At 35.5% G+C, this 18,592-nt stretch overlaps 2 long non-coding RNA genes across 2 annotated transcripts in view; one reads left to right on the plus strand and one right to left on the minus strand.

The window, feature by feature from the left end:
• The window catches only part of LOC125277815, a 33,405-nt gene extending 26,138 nt beyond the window's left edge, over window positions 1-7,267 (plus strand). The window contains exons 3-4 of the long non-coding RNA XR_007186992.1: window positions 6,760-6,841; window positions 6,935-7,267. This is a non-coding gene — a long non-coding RNA (uncharacterized LOC125277815). The remainder of the gene's footprint in view (window positions 1-6,759; window positions 6,842-6,934) is intronic.
• On the minus strand, window positions 887-18,574 carry LOC125277814. The gene is made up of 4 exons (XR_007186991.1): window positions 18,306-18,574; window positions 15,553-15,673; window positions 13,816-13,936; window positions 887-2,612 (listed from the first exon to the last, which is right to left on the minus strand). It is a non-coding gene; the product is annotated as an uncharacterized LOC125277814 (long non-coding RNA).
• Between the last annotated feature and the right edge of the window lie 18 nt (window positions 18,575-18,592).

Raw genomic sequence — 18,592 nt, forward strand, 5'->3', positions numbered from 1 at the left:
ATGACTTTATTCTCAACATTTTATCTCGACTTTTTTCTTGAAATTTAACGACTTTTTTCTCGTAATTTAATGACTTTATTCTCAACATTTTATCTCGACTTTTTCTTGAAATTTAACGACTTTTTTCTCGTAATTTAATGACTTTATTCTCAACATTTTATCTCAACTTTTTTCTTGAAATTTAACGACTTTTTTCTCGTAATTTAATGACTTTATTCTCAACATTTTATCTTGACTTTTTTCTCGTAATTTAACGACTTTTTTCTCGTAATTTAATGACTTTATTCTCAACATTTTATCTTGACTTTTTTCTCGAAATTTAACGAGTTTTTTCTCTAATTTAACGCGTTTATTCTCAACATTTTATCTCGACTTTTTTCTCGAAATTTAATGAGTTTGTTCTCGTAATTTTACAACTTTTTTCTCGGAATTTAATGACTTTATTCTCAACATTTTATCTCGACTTTTTTCTCGGAATTTAATGACTTTTTTCTCGTAATTTAATGACTTTTTTCTCAACATTTTATCTCGACTTTTTTCTCGAAATTTAACGTGTTTTTTTCTCGTAATTTAACGAGTTTATTCTCAACATTTTATCTCGACTTTTTTCTCGAAATTTAACGAGTTTGTTCTCGTAATTTAATGACTTTTTTCTCGTAATTTAATGACTTTATTCTCAACATTTTATCTCGACTTTTTTCTAGAAATTGAACGACTTTTTTCTCGTAATTTAATGACTTTATTCTCAACATTTTATCTTGACCTTTTTCTCGAAATTTAATGAGTTTTTTCTTGTAATTTAACAACTTTAATCTCGAGATGGTTTTATTTTTTTATTATTGCTTGGCCCTAATCCTCTTCCGTAGACCCCGGTTTGAAAACACATGATTTAGGTTAATACATTGCAGTTTTTTTTTTTTTTTCAAGGGACAGTTTTTATGATATTTTTAAGCTATTTATGTGTACTTGATTTTATATATATTTTTCAAAAGATAGACAGACGTTAAGTACATGATCCTCTTTTGAGCCTCATTCACTGTGGTGCCCTTTCAAAGCTGTGGCTGAATGAAACCACAAGCTAATTGTCTGTTATATAACTGTGGGCTGAATAGATGCACACTTTCAAAATCACCATGCTGCTTTATGCGCTAGTGAACCTCGTCATTTAACAAGTCAAACACATTTCCATGCTGCTCAATCAAAAGAGCAAGATTCATTTGAAGCCAAAGCTCAAAAGTTTATACCTCAGAGTGGAATCAGATGCTCCTCTGAGCAAAACACTTCAGGTGGGGGATACTCTGTTATGTTATTTTCAAAAGCGAAGAAGCAAAAGAGTCACCTAATATGTCGAGGGTGGCTCTGAATGTGGCTAACAACATTGGCAGAAGGGCAGGAACCTAAACTAACAAGTCTAGCCTCAGCCGCAAAAGTCAAACACCGGCTAAAATAACATCGCCTAACAGTGCAAAATCAGACACCACGTTTTAGTACCATGGGGCCCTCTGTTCTCAGATTCACTCATCGAGTCCAATTGACCCACCCCGGCTGGCAGTGAAGGTGATATGTTTAGATGTTAATTTATTAGAGGAAGAGGTCAGTTGTGTATCTGTGGACTTGTGTCATGCATAAAGAAAATGAAAGGGAAATATACAACAACACAAGATGGGCCCCATTGCATATCTGCTGGACAGGGATGAAATGTCTTAAGTTCAGGGTTGTTTTTTTGAGCAGAGTGGCCAACAGAGAGAGGTATTGTGCAGGGAAACCTGGCCAGTCTAAGCAAAAAGCTCAATAAATCCTAATGCTTAGTGCCTGATCAAACAAAAAAGTAAAAAAAGCAATGCAGTAAAATATGGTACTCTTTCATGATGACATTGAATCAACAATGATTCAAATGAATATTTGGTTCAATGTCCAAATCATGTATTAAAATATATATTAAAAATGCTATCTTGCTTACTTCACATTTTGTTGCCTCCACAGCTGGTGGGACAGTTTTTGAAATGAGAATTTGCGGAATGGAGTAACTGAGATCCTCTGAGATACCCGCAGGAACTCTTTGTAATGGAGTTTCCCCAAAACTGTGGCACGTTGAGAACGAAGACGATGAGGATGAGCGCGTGGATTGATGGTATTCCAAAGCAGCACTTGAAAGACCAAAATTTGCAAGCGACGTGTTTCCTTTTTACCAAAGCCAACTCATTAAGACAGACTGGGCTTCCAGGAAGAGAGAGTTTATGGAAGACTGTTTGCTCCTCAATACAGTCTCCTTGATCCTTTCTCTATCAAACAACACACATTAGTGGCGTCTCAGGGGAGTTTTCCAACTGGTGAGAATTCTGGTTTGGTGAATGATAAGCAAGATCTAAACATTTGCCATGTGGATCTTTCCTACTGTCTCTGGAATCTCTTTTGATGAGTGTTGTTTCTGGCCAAGCATTTGAGTAGAGGTGTTTATATTTTCCAAGATGACCTCTCTGTTGCATCTCTGTGTACATGCTTCATCACATCCTCACTATTAGAGAGACTCCAGTTTCAGTTTCATCACACAAAGATTTATTTATTTTTTTACTGTGGCCTGTGTCATTTGTGACAGATCTCTTGTCCAAGTCCTGAAGATAAAGAGAAAGACAAGCATTTCATTACGTTTTAAGCCAAATATGTGTGCAAAGAGAAGAGAATCAACTACATTCCAGCACAAATTATGCATACATTTACTAATATAGAATATTTTATTCCTTAGATGTTGCTTCATGCCATTTAAATCTGAAAGATGAGGGAAAAATAATGATGGTGTCTTTTAGTAATACTGTAAATAATAATTAAAAATAGATAATTGCATTTCTTCCAGGTTGTGAATGGTACAGATTTTTATTTTATTTTTTAATATTTATTTATTTTACTAAAGCATTTCATTTTTGCCAATATTCTCAAATATCAGCCACCAGATATGTATACTCGGGCGTCAACCAATTGTAATTAAAACCAATTTTTTTTCTTTGTTACAACTGGGTAAGTTAAAGTCTAATCCAGTGAACCAGGTCATAGATATACATAAAGACAACAAATCCCAATGTTATGGGGTATAAAAGGTCCTTATTTGTGCACGTCATATAATATCTATGCCCATGCACACACTTTATGGGTTGTTGTGTAGCCCTTTCTGAGCTCTCTGCTTGAAATATTGCATTGCAAGGAAGGGGGGTGAGCTCTGCTTCAGGAGGAATTTGGAATCTGACCTTCGGAGAGGTGAACTGGGTACTGTTTCAGACAGTGTATAATCTTTTCACCTTAATGTCTGAAGTGTGTAAAAGTCCCAGGAAGGCCAGTTTGGCTGGAGCAATATAAATTTAAAAGGCTATTTTTTTATTAGCCAGAATAAGTATAGTTGTGGTGTAATTCCCAAATTTTTTCACAATTTTACAAAAAGGTACATTGTTTGTATCATCTTTCTGATATGTCATTAAATTGTTCTCTTTGCTATTTTTTTTCTTTACAGACATGTGTAACATACTTTTTATTCGGCTACACATTGATGGCAGAAGTTTTCTTGTGCTGCCAAGAGGATTCCCCCCATTCCACTCATGCTTTGAATGTTTTAATAATTCCCAATGTTAATGGATAGGGGCAGCAATATAGGCTCAAAAGGCAAGGATTTGTTGGTGTTTAAGTTAACTCTAATAACAAAGTTTGGGCTTTGCTGCTAATTGGATACAAGTTCATAAGGCACACTGCCTTTAAAAGTAATGGTTTTATAGGACGAAAATATATACTACTGTTCAAAGGTTTAAAGTCAGTGAGTATGGGGAACAATTCTCACTTTTAACTAGCTTCTTATTACCTTGCATATTGGCTGTTTATTAGTACTTATAAAGCACATATTAATGCCTTATTCTGCATGACCATATTCTACATCCCTAAATCCTACCCCATACCTTAACTTAAACACTACAACAACTACCTTACTAACTATTAATAAGCAGTAAATTAAGAGTTTGAGGCAAAAGTTGTAGTTAATAGTGTGAATATGTGTTCCCCATACCAAAGTGTTAATGATTTATTTATTTATTTTAAAGAAATTAATATTTTTATTCAACAAGGACAACATTAAAAGGCATTTATAGGCCTGGTTTCACACGGTTTAGAATAAGCAAGGATTAGGTCTTAGTTCAGTTAAGACATATATAGGGATAGTTCTCCTAGGTGTATATGATTTTCTGCTCATCGGAGTTATATTAAATAATGTCCTGGCTCTTCCAAGCTTTAAAATGACAGTAAATAGAGGATGAGATTTTGAAGCCCAAAAAAATGCATCCGTCCATCATAAAAGATATCCACACGGCTCTGGGGGGTTAATAAAGGCCATGTGAAGCGAAGCGATGCATTCATCAATACGTCATGCGTCGGGTCAGAGTTCACTCTTTCGACGTAAATCAATGTGTATGGCAGTCTGTCAGAAGCTAGTTATTTTAGTTTTAAATATAGATATTTTTCTTACACACATGTAAGAAAGGCTTCAGAAGGCCTTTATTAACCGCCTGGAGCCTTGAGGATATCTTTTATGATGGATGGTTGCACTTTTTTTGTGCTTCAAAATCTCAATTTTCTCCATTTATAAAGCTTGGAAGAGCCAGGACATTATTTTAAGGTGCCGTAGAACGTAATTTCAAAAGATGTAATATAAGTCTAAGGTGTCCCCTGAATGTGTCTGTGAAGTTTCAGCTCAAAATACCCCATAGATTTTTTTTTTTATTCATTTTTTTAACTGCCTATTTTGGGGCATCATTAAATATGCGCAGATTCAGGCTGCGGCCCCTTTAAATTCTCGTGCTCACCGTCCCTGAGCTCGCGACTGCCTTAAACAGCATAAACAAAGTTCACACAGCTAATATAACCCTCAAAATGGATCTTTACAAAGTGTTCGTCATGCAGCATGTCTAATCGTGTAAGTACAGTATTTATTTGGATGTTTACCTTTGATTCTGAATGAGTTTGAGGCTATGCTCCATGGCTAACAGGCTAAAGCTAACATTACACACTGTTGGAGAGATTTATAAAGAATGAAGTTGTGTTTATGCATTATACAGACTGCAAGTGTTTAATAATGAAAATAACGACGGCTCGTCTCCGTCAATACAATAAGAAATGATTTTAACACATTTAACAGTACATTAGCAACATGCTAACGAAACATTCAGAAAGACAATTTACAAATATCACTAAAAATATCATGCTATCATGGATTATGTCAGTTATTATCGCTCCATCTGCCATTTTTCGCTATTGTCCTTGCTTGCTTACCTAGTCTGATGATTCAGCTGTGCACAGATCCAGACGTTAATACTGGCTGCCCTTGTGTAATGCCTTGAACATGAGCTGGCATATGCAAATATTGGGGGCGTACATATTAATGATCCCAACTGTTACGTAACAGTCAGTATTATGTTGAGATTTGTCTGTTCTTCAGAGGTCTTTTAAACAAATCAAATTTATATAAGAAGGAGGAAACAATGGTGTTTGAGACTCACTGTATGTCATTTCCATGGGGCAGGGGGGATTGGTTAGGGGGATTTTACAACACTTACAGAGAGTGATATCCTGGAGCCGCAATAATTATATCTAGGCTACATTCATAAATCACACACATCATGTCTGTGCACAGAGGGAGGCCGGCTTTCCACACACGCTCTGCCTCTTTTCACAGCATTCTGAGGTTCAGTAGCTCATTCTACACTTTCCACATTAGATGTTTGCAACTCCACAGAGGATTGTAGCCATGCTGAACTGTTCTGGGAAACAAAAATGCCTTTGAGGTTCAGGCTATTAGCACGTAGCAGGCTGTGATTGTTCCCATCACTGTATCAGACTAAGCTGCGTTTGTTCTAAGTTGTGTTTACAGTAGGTCCACTTGATAGCTGTTCCATGTCATTAAAGGCCCTTAACTTTGAATGACAGATGTAAATGCTAAAGTCCATGCCAACCCCTTACAATGTATAACAATGAAGTAATGAAACACTCTAACCCTATCCTCTTTATTTATCCTTCAAAACATATGTAAACCTTGGCAGACTCTGTATGAACGTGACCCTGCTGCAACCACACAGCTGTACAGGTCTGGCTTCTGTGCTGGTCTATCAGTAGACACTTTACTCTACAAAATAGGTACTTGTTATAAGTTCAAGCTTCCAATATCATATCACGCTTCTTATGATGTATGTGCATATATTAAATACATGTACACAGACTCCAGTTCAGAATGAAACCTTTTCCAGCCGGAGTCAATAAGCATGTTAGGGTCCAAGTTTACGTCTGTGTGTAATCAGAATGGAAAGCGCCAACAGCTTCCTCTTTGGCTCTATGAGCGTGTGTGGGAGTTTAGTGTTAGTCAATATTTGTCCCAGTGTGTGAATTACGTGCATTGCTGTGTTTACATTGCCTCAAACATTTACAAGTAGTCTCAAACATTGTGTCATTATAATATTTTCCCATGCGCCTGTCTGTCTATCTGCCTTGATCACATTAACCTCAATGACAGACGTAAAGGAAAATGGCTTGATTGTGCTGCTAAATAGAATCATCCGTCAAAGCTAATTTGAAGTGGTTTGATGTATATTTGTAACAGTGATCAGAAAAGTATGGTCCTCTAATGTATCTTGGAGCATATTTGGACTCAAAGCTAAGGAAACATGCACTATTAGTCTATGGATGGTGGCAAAGCTTCTGTTTGTGCATAACAGCAGATTTAGTTTTGTTTTTCAGGGTAATTTGTCGGGTATGTTCCAGTGTGGGGCTGCACGTGATTCCTTGACAAGATCCTTCTTTCTTTTCATGGATAATCAAAGTAAGTGGAATTGGGAAACTCTCATCTAAACAATACCAGCAGTAGCTCTTCATCTTTGATGACTGATGGTTCATGTCCCTGTTTGACTTTCAGAATTCTGTGGAAACTCTCAGAGAACATGTGACCAGTTTTGTGCACAAAAAAGTAGATGTATTTAACAATCCAAACTGATGGAAATGGTTCATGTTCAAAATTTGCTGACCTTCTCTGCCTTCAAGTGGATCTGGAAAGCCAAGGTCATGCATTCAAGTTGGAAACGAAATACAAACATAGCCAAAACAAATACACAATTGATGCCAAAAAGTCTTTTTTCTTTCTTTCTTTTTTTCTTAGTGGACTCAACTCTTTATGCATGGTGTCATAAAAAAACAACTTAATATTAATTAAATGTAATTTGCACAAAGCAATGTGTATATTTGTGTGTACACCCCCTTTGAAATGTAACATTTTAAACAATATCTCAATAAACACAAAAACAATTTCCAAAATGTTGACAAGACTAAGTTTTATATAACATCTTTTTAACTTATAACATGAAACTAAGGGTAATAATATAACTTTAATATAACAACATTTTCAGTTTTACTCAAATTGTGATACAAAAAAAGAGTACACCCCACTGAAAGTCTCTGGAGCAAAGCTAAATTTTAGACTACAAATGTCGGTAACACTTTATAATAACTGCACACTATGAAGCAATAGTTAAGCATTAGTTAATAGTTATTTCATCACTTATAAAGCATTAATAGACATTAGTAAGTAGTTTATAAATACAGCTATAATTGCTTTATTCTTGATTTATAAGCATATCTATAATGTGTTTAATAATTGTATTTTCATACTTTAATAATCAATTTATCATTTCTAAATTAAGTATTACATTATTTACAAACCAGTTATTTAGGAGTTGTCAGTAGTTCATTTAGTAAGTGTAAGTAAATGATTAATAAAGTATTTAAACATTCATTTATACATCTTATTATTTAGACACATAGTAATAGTTACTTAGTGTGTTAGTAAATGTTTTATTAACACATATTCCTACTGCAATTCATGATTAATTCAGGTAGTTATAAAACATTTAGAAGTAGTCAGTTAACTATTTTTGTGAGCTCATCTAAAGTGAGGACTATTTATGCTTTGTAAAGCTTTTATAAATGAGATTTAAAGGTTCAGTGATCTTCTGCACTGCTGTTCTCTAATGTTTTAAAGTTAGTACCGAGGTAGTTTTGACACTAGGAATATGTTAATAAAGCATTTATTAGCACACTGAGTAACTAATACTATATGTCTAAATAATAAGATGCATAAATGTACATTTAAATATTTTATTAATCATTTACTTACACTTCCTAAATGATCTTATGAACCACTGACAACTCCTAAATTACTGGTTTGTGAATAATGTAATACATAATTTAGAAATGATAAAATGATCATTAATAAAGTATGAAAATACAATTATTAAACTCATTATAGATATGCTTATAAATCAAGAACAAAGCATTTATAGCTGTATTTATAAATGGCTTACTAATGTCTATTAATGTTTTATAAATGATGAATTAACTATTTACTAATGCTTAACTAATGCTTCATAGCGTGAGTTATTCTAAAGTGTTACCCAAATGTCTAATTTAACAAGAATTCAACAACAGGTGAGTCTAATTATTCATTACACAGGTGTCCAGCAGACGGTTGACTATAAAAGGGTGTTAAAACCCCTTCCCATTTCATGCTGTCAGCAATGGCACCACATAGAAGAGACTTATCAGTCAGAATACTGTAGCAAAAGTGGTACAAAAATGTAAAAAAGATGGAACTGCAACCATCTCACAGAGACATCCAGGTCGTCCACGAAAGTAAACACCTCGACAGGAGCATCTTCTGATGAGAAGGATTGAAGAAAATCAGCACGCAAGTTCACTGCAGTTATCTAAAGAAGTAGAAAGCCAAACTGGGCTGACTGTTTCCTATGACACAATACGGTGTACACCGCAGAGGAATGGTATGCATGGGTGCCGTCCACGAAAGAAGTCTCTCCTAAAGCCCAGGCACAAAAAAAGCCCACCTAGAGTTTGCCAGGGCCCATGCTGACAAAGATGAAGACTATTGGGACTCTATACTCTGGAGTGATGAGACCAAGATAAATGTTTTTGGAACTGATGGCTTCAAAACTGTATGTAGTCGCAAACGTGAGAATACAAAGAAAAATGCATGGTGCCTACAGTGAAACATGGTGGTGGCAGTGTCCTTATGTGGGGCTGCATGAGTGCTGCTGGTGTCGGGGTGCTGCATTTCATTGATGGCATCATGAACTCACAGATGCATTGCTTTATACTGAAAGAAGAGATGATACCATCACTTCATGCCCTTGGTCATCGTGCACTTTTCCAACATGGCCTAAACACACATCTAAGGCCACTGTTGGATTTCTGAAGAAGAACAGGGTGAAAGTGATTCAGTGGCTCCTGATCTGAACCCAATCGAACACCCAATCCAATTCTGAAGAGACAAGTTGAGCATCACTCTCCATCCAGCATCCAGTCTCTAAAAGAGGTCATTCTTGAAGAACGGAAAAAGATAGATGTAGCAAAATGTCGCTTACTTGTTCATTCCATGCCTAGAAGACTTGGTACTATCATCAAAAATAATGGAGGCCATACAAAGTACTAGATGAAGTAGTTTTTGTTGTGGAGTGTACTCATTTTTGCTGAAAAACTGAAAAATGTGTAATCTAAGTTATATTATTAACCGTACTTTCATGTTATAAGTTAAAAAGATGTTATATTAAACTTAGTCTTGTCAACATTTTGGAAATTGTTTTTGTGTTCATTGAGATATTGTTTAAAATGTTACTTTTCAAAGGGGGTGTACTCATTTACACTGAACACTGTATATTTGTGCATACAACAGAAGTCAGTGGTAACCAAAACTATTTGGTTACCAACATTCTTCAAAATATCTTCTTCTTTTGTCTTCCACAGAAAAAAAGAAAGTCATATGGTTTGGAACAACATGAGTAAATGATGAACAGACTTTTAATACCCTTTTAAGTTCCAAACTATTCTCATAATTGTGATAAAAAGTTGAAATGTTTGCATTACCCAGATGTGTTTTTCGTCTGCTAGGCAGATGAGAACAACCAACAAAAAAATACTGCAAAGCCATGCCTCTGGACCTCATCTATTGTAAGTTCTGAACGTTAAGGCTTCTTCTCGCTCTGTCACTTTGGTTTCTGTATGAAATATGACAGTGATGTCATGAGCAGTGAGCCAAAGACTGACTCAGTGCCTGGATCCCCATGAAAAAGGAAGAACAGATGAACTGCTGCTGGGGTAAAATCTCACTGCTTAGCGTGTGGCCTCAGGGCTTGTTGACAATTTGGTGGCCCTTTATGAATCTGTTATGGATTTATTGGTCTGAATGTGTCTGAAATTCTGAAAGTACTCCCAGATTGATTCTGGTACCACTCAGACTACAGCTGGATCAGTGTGCGGTCGTCATGACCACAAACATGTGGTGAAGGTTTTAAGACGTTCACACTCGACCTACACAGACTATACAAAGTGGTGCATTAAGGAAATTAGTCTTATTTATAATATTGTAATCTGACAGTTCTTCATGTGGCTGATAACCCTTGACTGATTTATAATTGTTCCTGGAGCTAAACGGATAGAACATGGCACTATAGCAACACTGACTTAATGGGTTTGATTCCCAGTGAACACACTCGAGTTTTAAAATAAATATATATATTGAATGAAGTTGCTTTGGTTAAAAGTGTCTGCCAAATGCAAAAATGTAAAGAGTCAATTAGCATTCTTAACTCATCTGATATCACACTCCTAAGGCCTTCATCATGAGTCAAAGGGTGGACTGCGAAAAGTCAAATGGAAACCATTTTCTCTGAGTTTGTGGTAAATGTAATTTGTTGTGAAAAAGCACACTCGCTCGATCATGTGAAAATGTGCGGCTGTTTGATGTCAGTGTCCTCTGAGGAACTTTGGCACAGTCAGGAAGTAACCCATCTTGTGAAAATCTACAGTACATTATCGATTCATTACACCAGGGAAACAGTACATAAAGCAGGACAGCCTGCGTAATACATACGCAAATCTGCACATGATTCAAAATGCTGACATATGTGCTATTTGGCCAAACTCCAGTGTTTAGGTTGCTCAAAAAGGTGAATACAAAGAAAGCATCTTTTGTGTTTGTTATATCCACAGAGTTATACAAGTGTAGGGAGAGTTCATTAAAAATGAATTTAAGGCCCGTTCACACCAAGGATGATAAGTAGTACAAAAGTTCATTTTTTTTATTGTAAATTATTTAAAAAAATGAAACTTTCATATATTCTAGATTCCCTACATGTAAAGTAAAACATTTCAAAAGTTTTTTTTATTTTTTTATTTTTTTTATTTTGATGATTAGAGCGTACAGCTCATGAAAGTCCAAAATCCAGTATCTCAAAATATTAGAATATTTCCTAAGATCAATCAAAAAATGGATTTTCAAAACAGAAAAGTTCAAGTTCTTGAAAGTATGTTCATTTGTACACTCAATACTTGGTCGGCAGCACATATTACAGCAAATGACTTGCTCCTAGCACAAATTACAGCATCAGTGAAGTGTGGCATGGCAGTGATCAGCCTGTGGCACTGCTGAGGCACTATTGAGCCTTCAGATCATCTGTATATTGTTGGATCGACTGTTTCTCATCTTTCTCTTGAAAATATCCCATAGATTCAGGGGTCAGGCATGTTGGCTGGCCAATAAAACACAGTAATATCATGGTCAGCAAACCACTTGGAAGTGGTTTTTGCACTGTGGGCAGGTGCTAAAGTCCTGCTAGAAAAGGAAATCAGCATCTCCATAAAGCTTGTCAGCAGATGGAAGCATAAAGTGCTCCAAAATCTCCTGGAAGATGGCTGCATTGACTTTGCACTTGATAAAACACAATGGACCAACACCAGCAGATGTCACGGCCCCCCAAATCATTACTAACTTCAGAAGCTTCCCACTAGACTTCAAGCAGCTTGGATTCTGTGCCTCTCCAGTCTTCCTTCAGACTAGGGACCATGATTTCAACATGAAATGCAAAATTTACTTTTATCTGAAAAGAGGACTTTCGACCACTGTTCACTGTCCAGTTCTTTTTCTCCTTAGCCCAGGTAAGATGCTTCTGATGTTGTTTCTGTTTCAGAAGTGGCTTGGTAGTCCTTTTCCTGAAGATGTCTGAGTGTGGTAACTCTTGATGCGCTGACTCCGGCTTCATTTGACTCATTGTGAAGCTCTCCCAAGTGTTTGAATCGGCTTTACTTGACAGTATTCTCAAGCTTGTGGTCATCCCTGTTGCTTGTGCACCTTTGCCTACCCAATTTCTTCCTTCTAGTCAACTTTGCATTTAATATGCTTTGATACATCACTCTGTAAACAGCCACCACATTCAGTAATGACCATCTGTGACTTACTCTCTTTGTGGAGGGTGTCAATGATTGTCTCCTGGACCATTGCCAAGTCAGCAGTCTTCCCTATTAGTGTGGTTTCAAAGAACAAGAGATACCCGGAATTTATACTGTAGGGATTTAATGAAAATTTTTCATTTAATGAAACTCAAATGTAAATATTCTAATATTTTGAGATACTGGATTTTGGACTTTCATTAGCTGTACGCTCTAATCAACAAATTCAAAAAAACTTTGAAAACTTTTGAAATGTTTTACTTTACATGTAGGGAATCTAGTATAAATGAAAGTTTCATTTTTTTAAATAATTTACAATAAAAAAATAAACTTTTTCACGATATTCTAATTATATGACCAGCACCTGTAAAGTTTAATAAAGTTGTAAAGTTTTAATAAATTTATAAGAATAGGAAAGTCCACACCACAACTAATGACAACAACACAGAACTTTATCTTTGGAATCACTTTCAGAGCATTTTTTTTTTTTTTTTAGGTAGAAAGGCATCAAGGCATATCCAAATCCAACATTAGCTTCACTTCCTGTCTAAAAAATAAAGATTGTGTCTGAAAGGTGCTGTTGGTGGGCAGTTTGTGTGTAAATGTATGTTTTATGACAAATATTTTCCACTTTTGATGTCATTTCTATTGAGAAATCACTATTGTAGTAATTAAACATTTGGTTAGTTATCACCAAAGCTCTCTCTATTTTCTTGTAGTAGATCATTAAACTGTTATGCTTCCTTAGAAGTCAATCAGTTTCAGCAGATGCTTCGTGTGCAAACACTGCTTGAGAAGTCATTGCTTGAGGGCAGTGAGTCACAAGTCAGCTACCTAAGCTTTCAGATGCAACCAACGTTAGCATCCACACCAATGCACAATAATGTTCTGTTTTTTATAAAGGTGCTACATACTCTGGCTCTTTAATGTCATGTGGACTCTGATTGGCCGTCAATGTTTTTATCGTTCAACAGTTGTCAAAAATAAAGTTCTGAAACTGATTCCAATGATATCATTTCTGTGCCGTTATTGTCATACAGTAATTGTGGTTTGGACTCTGATATTCTTTTATATGTAGAATGATTTTTAGAACTATATCTTTATTGTTATATTTATCGATATATATGGTGTGAAAGGGCTTGCTGTGATGTGCGTTTCTCTATTCTCATAGATTTTGGCCGATTATTAACACTTTATAGTTATCGCTATAATTATCATCCTTTATGTAAACAGGCCATTATAATAAATAACATTTTTGGATTAAATAGGATTTTTGTCCGTTGAATGCTAATATAGTTATCATTTGTGGTGTGAACGAGCCTCATGTTGTTCCAATCCTGTATGGCTTTCATTGAAGATTTTCACAGTAAGAGATATAAAGTCGCAATTAACTTTAGTTTATTTTTAAGGCGGAAACCAGTTTTCAAACATTACTTATATGACCGCATAAAAACAATATGCTGATCTCGTCTCTTTCAGATTCAAGTAAATCTTGGCACAGGTTACCTGCAGTGGCAGGTTTCAGTCCATGGGCACCATGATGAATACATCCCTGCTCCATGTCGGCAGATGAGCTGTAAATTTGCAGTCGAGTCTCATACACCACTCGAGGTATCATCTTACCTCCCTGCAGAGAGAAGAAAGTTTGGCCAGCCTGTCAGGACCTGGAATCCCAGACCCTGTCAGTCTTCCCACACACAGCAAATACTGGCTGAAAAACAATGACTGTTTTCCTACCATCAGTGCTGTTTTTCCAGCACTTCCTTTTCTAATTTCATCACACAGAGTTATATTGTCTGGTCTTAGAGCATATATATTGAAATGTGCAGCGAGTTGTAGGGTTTTGAAGAGTTGCTCTGAGAGTTTTCAAATGTCATTCAGTCCGCATTCGCAATAACAAGTCAAAACAGATTTAATTAAAGACCAGGGATCACATTTGTAAAAACTTGTCTTGAATCAAGCCTTTTGTTTTACCTTCTTAAGAGGATAGCTCACTTCAGAAATAAATGAACTGTTTTTTTTTTTTTTTTTTCAAAATCCACATGAACTTGCTTGTGGAACACAAAAGAATATTCTTAATATTCTGATCACCCCTTTCAATATTATAAAAAAGAAAAAGGACCAGGGTTGTCAAGTCCAAAAATTGAAAAACAAGCACCATTAGCCTTATAAAAGTGCATGTTTTATATATTTATGTTGCCGTATAAATCTTCTAAAGTCATTTGACAACTGTATTAGAGAAATAGACAGAAGTTAAGAGTCATGAACGAATCACTCTGTTGGGTTGATCTGTTACATTTTACTTCACAGATCTCGACGGAATGAGTTGTGAATCAGACTGATCCAGAAGTACAGTTTTTGAACAATATGTGTGAAGGAGAGTTATATTTTTTATTCTGCACTGAATAAACTCTTCGTCTAAAGAAAACAACTGCATCAAGAGAAATCCAAACAGCCATTGGGCCAATCAGGGTGCCAGTTGAAGTACTGCCTATATTGCTTTCCAATTACATGCTTGATATATGAACACAACATTGTCAGTAATGTGACGCACTTACAGAATATACATGTATGGAAACAAATGGGGAAAATGAACCCTGACTGAATATGGCATTGTTTGTTTGTTTTGAATTTTGGTTGCTTTTGTTAGGAAGCTGTGCAATAAGTTTGAACTTTGTGTGGACATTGTAGAGAAAAACTAGATAACTGAATTGACCATAAAGTGTATTTATTCTAAGCTAGGTCAGGTGTAATGTCAGGTTAACCAAGCAGCGTGAGTTCAGAGGTCAAAGTTTATATTAGGGTTAGTAGGGTCAGAGAGTATCACAAAAGATGGCTGGTTAAACTACCACTAATGCTAATTCCCTTGTTCAAACTAATTTCAATACGTACAAAAATGATGGATATGCCACAGAAGAACATTAGAGATTTGAGTTGTGACAAACAGACAAATAAATAACAGCTCAGCCACATACACTTGAGTTTTCACAGCTTCATATCGCCATCTGGTGGTTGCATAAAAATTTGTGTTTTGGAATTGAAAGCCAGAAGATTCTCAAATAATATTTCTTTGTGAATGTAAATCCTGTAAGTCAACCGGACTTATTTTTTTAACAGGCTAATCAATAATATATTACTCCCTCTGATGTATAAGATATAAGTATTCAGTTATCTTTATACTTGCTTTTCTTAGCTTTATATGATTTTGTCTGTAAAGTCATGCTAAAAAAAGTTGCAACTAACCTTTCATATTTTTGATATATATATCTCACAGTGTAAGCAGGAGCCATCAGCCTGATCCCAGGTTTTGTCATTAGAGGTGAAATGAGAGCCATCGTCCCAAAACCTCAGTGATCTCAACAATCTGATGAAGAGAAGAACAGATGGTAACTGTGTCAAACCCATTCCCATTTTATTCATCTAAGATGTTACATCACAGGTGGAGGTCTGCCTAGTCGTGCTAATACAAAAGATCAGAGATTAGATGTCCATTTAAGGAACAAAATGTTACAAGCCTGAATAGTTTATATATCAAATGTCACCTTCTTTATAGATTATATCATCATTTGCAAATATAATATGTGGCTATAACATCTGTTAAATAGAGAAAAATGCACCATGGTTTCTACAAAAAGTTTTCAACACTGATAATAAAAAGAAATGTTTGCTTCAAATTAGAATATTAGAATGATTTCTGAAGAATCATGTGACACTGAAGACTGGAGCACTGATGCTGAAAATTCAGCTTCGCCATCACAGGAATAAATTACATTTTAAAATGTATTAAAATAGAAAGCAGTTATTTTAAATGGTAATAAAATTTCACAGTATTACTGTTTGTACTGTATTTTTGATCAAGTATATGCAGCCTTGCATGGTGAACATAAGAGACTTATTTTAAAAACATTACAAAAAATCTCACCACTCCCAAATCATTGAACGGAAGCGTACATTTCAATTTTTTAAAAACTAATAAAATCTCATATGTTCAAGTCAATTAAATGTCATTTTTCCAATATTTTGTTTTAAACAAATGCAGTGAAGAATGTGTTTTTGTTCCCCAGTGTCTGCCATTTTCATTCCAATGAAAACTAAGGAAGTCAAGTCTGTTTATCTTTAGTTTTTTTTTAAGACTGTTGGACTATTTTTACACATATATTGAAATGGTAGCTATTATTGCAGTCTAATAGTGACTCTTGAAAGAGTAACTATTATAATTATTTTTATTGAAAGGCGCAACCCAAATAATGGTGGAAATGTTGGTGAATTTTTGTGGCTGTCTGAATATGAGTCCTAATGTTGGCTATTTTATTCAGTTTCCCCCATCAGTTCAGCCGCTTTTTATTTGAACTGTGGTAAGATTTGTTTTCCATGACACATTCTTCAAGAAATGGCATTGATTTCTTGTGCTAAACTTCAGAAATTATTTTAGAACTGAAAGCAGATTGATAAAAATTATGGCTGTCTGCTGTCGGCATGCTGCTTCTGTAGGTTCAGTTCATAAATACGCATTCGTATGTACTTCAGAGATGTAGTTTCATGTCAATATGTACAGTATTAAATCCATTGTAAGTGGTTTGGCTGAGCTTCTATCTTAACTTGATATTTATTATGATAAAGTTACAGCAAGAGAATAAGCTTGGGTGAAATGTGATACATATCTGAAATACATATCTTTGATACATATCTGAGCGCGTGATTTAAAGGGGCCGCAGCCTGAATCGGTGCATAGTTAATGATGACCCAATATAGGCAGTTAAAAAAATGTATTAAAAAAACTCTATGGGGTATTTTGAGCTGAAACTTCACAGACACATTCAGGGGACACCTTAGACTTATATTACATATTACAAAAACTGGTTCTAGGGCACCTTTAAGGTCATGAGATGAAAAATTATCTCACCATTAATAAGCATCAATCCTAAAAAGTTTCTTACTAAAGATTAAAGGTGCTAAAGAGGATGTTTTGTTTTATACATTTTTGCAATATTACTTGAAACTGTCTTTACTAACTGATAAAAGACTATTTATTAGGTGCATTGAAAGGAATAATATTAATATACATCATCTGTGCACGAGGTAGGGCCTTAAAAACATCAGCCAATCGTTTACGCGATCATCGCGTAAACGATTGGCCCTCTGGCTTGTCAATCACTGCCGTGACGTTCCTTGTGAGAGACGTGCGCGGATTGGCCCTCTGGCTTGTCAATCACTGCCATGGTGTTCCTGGTGTGAGACGTGCGCGGCTGCGCGCTCCAGTAACTTTCCACACTCCACAGGCGCCGCATGCAATGTTTTTGTCAGGAGACAGGAGTAACAACTGCAGATTATGAGTTACCTGCGGTGAGTCTGACATAATGAATCCACTAACACAACACAGCGAATGCCGGTGGTAAACACTTGTGTTCCATTACTCGTGCACGAGTTTTGGGAGGCGTTCCTTCGAAGGAGGGGGGCTGTTCTTACGCATGCGCTCATTTCAAAAACTCAGTAACAGTCTTTGGTTTCTCAGTCGACGAAAAGATCCTCTTTAGCACCTTTAAGTGGCATTACAGTGATATTTATTAAGGATCTTTATTTGTGATTTCCTTATCTTTTCTGAAAACATTTTTGTTTTGCATCACTTTGAAAAAGTAAAACCCATATATATATATATATATATATATATATATATATATATATATATAGAGAGAGAGAGAGAGAGATTACTTCAAAGTATTTACATTTAGAATTTATTATTAATATATTAACATAATCAAACTCTATTTAAATAAAACCTAAAATCAAGATGTAAACTGCAGATCAAGTTTCTTTTACTTGTATAATATTGTTTTTATCGATTATCGAAGAACATACCGAATACAGACTGAAATTTCTAGACTCACAAAATAAATTGTGGTTAATGTAATATATCAATGCTCCCAGATTCTATTCATCAAAAAGTCTGAAAAAAGCAGCTTATCATAATTAAAACAGAAATACAGGAAATATCTTACCTACTGCCTATATGGTTGGGGGCCTTTGAATGTTATGTTGGACATTGGGGGGCTTTTGAGTCAAAAAAGACTGAGAACCGCTGATTCAAAATGTTGGACTCATGTTGGACTCGTAAAGGAAACACGGCTAACAATTGTTCAGCATGCATGGAATTTCCTTCAGGACTGTTGAAAATCCAGGATGCACCTCATGAAGTTGGTTTGAGATATTGTTAAGCATGTGCAAATAGCTTTGTTTTGTTGTTGTTTTTTTACCTTTTTGGTAATGTTATAAATCTCATACTTTC

This window comes from Megalobrama amblycephala, linkage group LG11 (genome assembly GCF_018812025.1).
Source record: "Megalobrama amblycephala isolate DHTTF-2021 linkage group LG11, ASM1881202v1, whole genome shotgun sequence".
NCBI lineage: Eukaryota > Metazoa > Chordata > Actinopteri > Cypriniformes > Xenocyprididae > Megalobrama > Megalobrama amblycephala.